This window comes from Pantherophis guttatus, chromosome 1 (genome assembly GCF_059756535.1).
Source record: "Pantherophis guttatus breed Tessera chromosome 1, ASM5975653v1, whole genome shotgun sequence".
Classification (NCBI taxonomy): Eukaryota; Metazoa; Chordata; class Lepidosauria; order Squamata; family Colubridae; genus Pantherophis; species Pantherophis guttatus.
In genome coordinates, this window is record NC_142063.1 from 248,851,416 (window position 1) to 248,858,794 (window position 7,379).

Genomic DNA, 7,379 nt, shown 5'->3' on the forward strand with positions numbered 1-7,379 from the left:
AACGAAATCCTGAGCCTCTTTCCATTCTGCTGGGCTGGAAAGAACAGACATGATATATGAAATATACTCACAGAATGAGAGCTGCCCTAAATTTAAGTCATTAGTATGAAAATATATGCTGACGCCTATTTTAGGCAGGAAAATATACAGGTTCTTGTGTATTCTATTGTTAAATTCTTGCAAGACTGCAAGATTTTTTTTTGAACATTACATAGCTTAAAGCTTTGGTGATATAACTATCCATGGAGACACCTTCATTTCACTCCCACTTTTCATTTATGACAGAGCTACCATTCTCTCTCTCTCTCTCTCTCCCTCCCTCCCTCCTTCTCTTTCTCCCTCCCTCTCTCCTCCCTCCCTCCCTCTCTCTCCTTCTTCACAACCCACGCCAACCTTCCTTTAGGGTAGATGAATGAAGCTATTTGTATGATTTTTATAGAATGCACATTTCTTCAAACATAGGTTTGTTCACTTCTATTTCCAAACATGCCTTCCCATTATATATGTGTGTGATTTTTCTAACTACACCAATGCATGCATACAAATTATTGTTTGTTCTTTGTTGTTGTATACATAATTTGATTAAAGAACTGCGCTGAAAAATTTGAAGAAGTGCAAAGCCCAATGATAATTTAATTACAGCTGAAAGCTGTTTGGTCATTTCCTTTTTATTTAATCTGTATTTGTTCAGAATAAAATGAAAATTAAGTTTTGCTTATGGACTAGCTTTGTTTCCAATTTCCACCAGAGGCTCAGGGTGACATACATAGGACTCCTTGCTCTTATTTTTTTCCCCACAACCTCAAACCTATGAGGTAGAATTATCTGGAATAGATTGAATGGACCAGATTTTTCATCATGGCTCACTGCAGACTTGACCTGGGTCTCCAAGCAACTAGTTCAGCACCTTAATCACAATAAAACCAGCCCACTATCCAAGCTTATACAAATCTACTCAGAAATAAACTCCACTAAGTTCAGCGAGACTGGTTCCAAGATAAATATAAACAGGATTGAAATTTAAGATCTATGTTCATGTTAGTTTTGCACCTCTATAAGACAGGGGTGTCAAACTTAATTTCATTGAGGGCTGCATTAGGGTTGTGTTTGACCTAAGGGGCCCCGGGGTGTGTGGCCAAGTTGGTGTGGCCAGCTCAACGTTACTCAAGACTCAATTTTTGGCCACAACAGCCTCCTGCAGCCCACTGCCAGCAAAAATGGAGCTCGGGTGGGCCGTGTGCGGCCTCCCTGAACTCAATTTTTGCTGGCAGAGGTACCATGGGCCACTCCTTCGCTGTTTCCAGGGTGGCCCCACGGGCTACATATAAGCACCCTGCGGGCCTTGAGTCTGACACCTCTGCTATAAGAAATCTTCCTTAATTATTCTGCTCTTTTCTCATCCCTTTCCCTGCAGGATGAAACTATAGCTAAATTAGTTCTAGAAACAAAAAAGTATTTTTAATTTCCAGTGGTTTTAAAGGCCAGACTTTGTTAGTCTACAATTAACTTGGTAATCTGTAGGATAAATCTGTAATTTGTAGATATAAAAATTGCACAAATGCATACACGACAGGTTTTTAAAAAAGAAATGTGTGCGGGCATGGTTAAAGTAAATGATGTAAGGAGAAAGAATTACTTTGAAATGGCTGAGCTGCACCAGTGCTCAGCCAAGGTCTTGACATGATTTTCCCCTTGAGAAACACAGATATTTGAAAGGCTCTGAGATCCTGAATTTGGGAAGTGAAAGCTGTTTGTATTGCTACAGGTGGTACTGCAGCAGCTTTTCTTTCAACTTGCTTTTTCTTCTCCACCAACCTCTTTTTCTATATTTTATCTGAGCTCCTTTACAGTGTCCTATCTTCCCAGGTACTTCTCTTCTAAAGCTTAGATCAATTAATGAATCTTTCCTGCAACATTCCCAAAGTCCCTCCAGATCAACTTGGAACATCTGATGAATCCATTCTACCTTCATAATCAAAAATCCTTTAGTCTCTGCCTAGAAAGAATTTCCATTCTGGTCACACACTGTCATAGTAAAATGTTCTAGCAATTTCCTCATGAATTACAATTTAGAGTGCAGCTTTCCCTACCTAAATGTGTCAGCAGGACTACGATCTCTGGAATGCCCAGCTTCGTCAACAGAGGGTAGCAGAGCAGAGAAGGTAAATTCTATCATTTTCTTCTTTAAAAAACAAACAAACCCTAAAGAAATTAATATTCAAGCACTCTTCTGAATATTTCAGTGGCTATGTGGGTTTGTGTACGTGGAAGAGGAGATCACACTACTGACTCTGAGCTTCCCATATTTCTGCACACACAGCACTATTTAAAGTTTTCCCTTTTCCAATATATTATGCAGGTGTACATGTGTGTATGTTATCTTTCCTTTCACATGATTTCATGTGTCCACAGAAAAGTCTATTATCAAAATAGGGATTTTCCTCTAGCAATTGACAAAAGTCATTTAGGCATATACGCAGACAATGACAATTTGAGTCCATATGTAAAAGAGATTGATGTAACTTCAAATCTGTAATGTTGTATTTTATTGATTGAAGTCTCCTAACTTTATCTTGATGTTTTAACCTTGTCGGTTTGATTGCTATGCAGACTACTGAACTCTGTTCTAAGCTATCTTGGAAATATTTTTAGGTGAAAGTATTTAAAGGCACAGTTTCAGAAAGAGCTATCAATTCTATAGCCTTACTAGATGAATTCTTTCCATCGATAACTCCATGTGTCCACCTGGAGAGTGAGAAAATATATGAACAAAGTTATACTTTTGGCACTAATCAGGCAAGATTAGATAATTCCAAAACTGTCTTATGTATTAGTTAATCATGGATTTGGTGTGATAGGATGGTATCTATTGCCCACTTATATTTTTGAAAAGGGGAATGCTGATAGCAAAAGTGGCAATTGAGTCAAAATTATTTTATCATTGAATCACATTGAGTAAACAAAACTTTTTGTCTACAGTTCTAGTCTATATGACTTTGTTTTTCTCTTTCCAAAAATGCCATATTTTTGTACATGCCGTATTTTTATTTATACTAGAATGAAGGGAGAATTTTTCATTATTAATCAATAACAAAATAATTCACTGCACACTTTTGGGGGGGAGTGCTTACATATGTGTGGTTTTCACTTTTCATTTAGATGGTAAACATCACTGCTTCAGGGAGACTCGTTTCATTGCATAAACCCATGGAAATAGCTGTTGTGCATATAGATACAACCAATGTGATGAATGCCACCATATTATCATAAGTGATAAGAGAAGCAAGCTTTCTAGTTACATACAGTAATAACAAGAGTAATGAAAAGCATTTACTTCCTGGTCTCCTTCAATCACAGCTTTGTGATATAAACCAGAGATATAGTTTCCAGCTAGGTTTGATAGCTTCCCTTTTACCATTTCTGAGATGGCATTCAATAGCAGAAGTTTCAACCTAGGAGAATAGTCACCAAAGCCATTTAGATTGTCTCAACTGGCATATAGCCTACATCCTTTTGCCTTTCTATCTCTGACAACCCTCTTCACACTGTCTCATCTCTCTGAAGTTTTCAGAATTGTTCTCTCCTACCCACTATCTTTTTGCTCCTTTTAAAATATATTGTATTTCACCCTCTTGCAGTCAATAGGCAAAGGCTAACAGAATAGAATATTCTTTATTGGCCAAGTGTAATTGCATCCACCAGGAATTTGTCTCCAGTGCATAAACTCTCAGTGTATGTACAAATAACAAAGTGATAGGTCATAGATCATAAATCATAAGATACAATAATAAATCATAAGATACAAACAACACATGATAAATAATAAGATACCAATAGGAGAAGGTAGTAGGAATGATGACAAAATGAGAAAGATGAGAAGATGAGAAGGATAATAGCAATATAGCCCTACTATATGGATAAATATCTTTAGGCATAAAACAGCTTAGCAGACTGAAGGCATGGGGGGAAAAACAGAGGATAAAAGAATAAAAATAGACTGGAAGATATAGAAGGGCACTCTAAAGTCTGAAACTTTATATACAATATGCCATTATTTCTTTCTAACCTGTATATTTTACAAATTCAATTGCTGGTATTTTAGCTATTTTCACTCCTTCCTCCCACAAGAAAGCTAATGTTGGTTAGCTTGATAGTAATACCAAGTCTAAGGGTATGTAATTTGTTTTCAAGGTTTATGAAAAAATGGTTCTTGTATGACCAGATTGATTTTTAAAGTGCTACAATATTCCATGAGATATTAGAATCAACTCTGTTTAAAAAAATAGCTCCCAATTTTCTACCACAATCACATTTTCCATGCATATATCAGAATTTCTTAAAAGAGTGAGGGGCCATGATGCCTCAGGCTGTTTGCTGTTGTCATTCCATAACATCTGAAGATATCTAGGATCTCCATTGTTCTTGAACCACATATAGGTCAGAAAACCTTAGATTAATACACTTTCCTGGGCATAGGAATTCTCGTTTAGTAGTAGACTAGCAGTAGAAAAACTGGCTGCTCACAATCCATCTATAATTATGGTCTCTAAGCTCCTCTTTGTGAAATGTCCCCATTTTTTAAATGTTAGCTACATGGCGGATGCGGTGGCTCAGTGGCTAAGATTGTTGATCAAAAAGGTCAGCAGTTCGGCAGTTCAAATCCTTAGCGCTGTGTAACGGAGTGAGCTCCCATTACTTGTCCCAGCTTTTGCCAACTTAGCAGTTCGAAAGCATGTAAAAATGAAAGTAGAAAAATAGGGACCACTTCGGTGGGAAGGTAACAGCACTCCATGTGCCTTTGGCATTTAGTCATGCCGGCCACATGACCATGGAATCGTCATCAGACAGCACTGTCTCTTCGGCTTAGAAATGGAGATGAGCACCATCCCCTAGAGTCAGGAATGACTAGAACGTATGTGGAAGGGGAACCTTTACCTTTACCTTACACACTTCAATTTTTTTCACTGAAGATCTAAAAGTATAAAACATGGGTTATCCTCCCCTCCCCTTGCCAATATCTACCCAGTTTCCCCGAAAATAAGACCCAACTGGAAAATAAGCCCTAGCATGATTTTTCAGGATGCTCGTAATATAAACCCTACCCCAAAAATAAGCCCCAGTTATGATCGATAACCAGACGGAGGCGTTTAGTATTGTATTTCCCCAAAATAAGACCCAACCGGAAAATAAGTCATAATGTGTCTTTTGGAGCAATAATTAATATAAGACCCAGTCTTATTTGGGGGGAAACACGGTATTTCAGTGTATGCAGGAATATGCAGTTACATGCGTTTCAAAACATTCAAATATCCCCAATGAAACTCTGCCTTTCTTTTACTAAAATATAGAATGTGGCTTGCCAAGTCATGATGGGCTGAAGGACTGAATACCGATTGGTCTGTTCTTCTTTGTAGGGGGACTGTAGCAACTAATCGGCATGATATCAGCTCTTGGGTTATTGCTTCTTCACAGAAAGGTTGATAGTAAAGAAAACTGTACATTCAGAGTAATGTTTACAGGGGTGGTCCTCATGCTTGAAAGATTAATGAAAGATCCCTGGTAGGCTGTTTATTAAAGACCCCTCACTTCTATAGCATTTTAATTGTAAACCTATTCTTTGACATCCTAACTAATGGTTCTTTCTAAATTAATAAAAGCAACATATTAAGTTTAAATCCCAGATAAGGTAAAGATTGCTTTTTTAATATCCCATCCATATCCTTTATCTATCTACAGGGGCTTACAGGCCAGTAGTTTTAATAACATGCATGAATGAAGATGCTCTTTTTAAACTCAAATAGTGGCAAAGAGTTTTTCCTTTATATTAGCAGGCAATCAATTCCAATAGCTTTTTAATGCTTTCTTAAAGAATCAATTTTGAGGCAGAAGCTCTTCGGGGGACCCTCTTAAACTTCTTCACAGCCGGTCTCCTAATTTTCTATTACAATGCAATCTAAAGCAGCTACAAAAATAATGCAGATAATGTTTGCTGGGTAATGATTTCCAATTTCCCCATTCCATGTACCCTGTTATTAGGAGGATCATCTTGGCCCTGTAAATTAATTTTCAATTCACTTCAGGGGAACATTAGAATGATTTATTTGGCATCGGTGTCACAGATAGTGTTGGGAGGAATTTTTGGCAAGGTAAAAATAAAACCAAAATCAAATCAAATCAATTTGTTTGAGGGCAAAAGGTACACTGGGATATATTAAATTTGAATTGGCACAAGAATTGGTACCAGAATATCTGAGATGTCTGTGAAAGCCATTTTGGATCTGGAAAAAAAATGCACCAACTTCTTCCTTCCGGAGACACTGACTTTATTATACATTTGCAAACTTGTCTGCTCTGAGTAAATCTAATTTGTTCCAATTGTCAGGCTATATTACTTTTCAGAAAAAACTAGTCAGGGTTGGGTATGTTTCTTTGCTCTTCACAATTCAATAAGGCAATCTTCTGTTTTATCCGGGCCTGAAACTGAGATTGAGAAAGAGGATAAAAATTACTTCAATAATAAATATTCACAAGCATGACTTGTGGCAACTACTGAAACTTTTAAGGCCAGAAAGGGGAATTAAATTGGCATTTTTGAGGTACATCTTACAATTGTTGTTTAATCAACAAACATTTAATCATAACATGATATGAACTTATTTACTTTATGTGGTACTTCTGAAAAGCTGCCATAGTCCAAAATTCTGCTTTTGAGTCCTCTTGATTTTTGGGCAAAAGCAAAGATGAAAGTCAGCACTGAAAAATATAACTGGAAGCAAGTCAGGGAATAATGTGCAATAAATAGCAAAAAGTTGGTATTGATGAAATTGCTACATATCTCTGTTTTCATAATTTCAGGAATAGTCACATCTCCTGAGAATTATTCTAATTTTATAATAATGAATAAACAAAATCGTTGAACACCAGTCATCTTCTCTTGGAAGAGGATAAAACTTCAAGACTAATCATTTTTCAAAAACATTTTTACATTTTTGTAAGTCGATTGATAGATAAAAATAATGAAGACCAACGAAACTTTCCAGATTTTATGTTATGACTTTTGTCAATTGAAAAGAGAAGATGTTTTTCTTCTCTCTCCAGCAACTCCTCATATGAGGGTCCTCCAAGATATAAATGCCCAGAAATTTAAAACTACCAGCCCTCCACATTAGAATGTGGGTATTAGAATGATAGATAGATAAGTTGACATTCTAGAATATGATGGTCAGAAATAACTGTACAACAGTAGCACTGTTTAAAATAGTATATATGTTATTTTGTTTTTACCTTTGTTTCATGGCAAATGGAATGCCAGGACAATTATACTGTATTCAATATATCTATATGTAAATAATAAAAATATATTTTTTGAAAAGTGTCTC

The 7,379-nt window shown here is 36.5% G+C and overlaps 1 long non-coding RNA gene across 1 annotated transcript; it reads right to left on the minus strand.

Moving 5' to 3' along the window:
- Positions 1 to 6,299: 6,299 nt before the first annotated feature.
- On the minus strand, positions 6,300 to 7,172 carry LOC117660909 (uncharacterized). Its single transcript, XR_004589848.2, has 2 exons — positions 6,662 to 7,172; positions 6,300 to 6,480 (listed from the first exon to the last, which is right to left on the minus strand). It is a non-coding gene; the product is annotated as an uncharacterized LOC117660909 (long non-coding RNA).
- Positions 7,173 to 7,379: the final 207 nt, after the last annotated feature.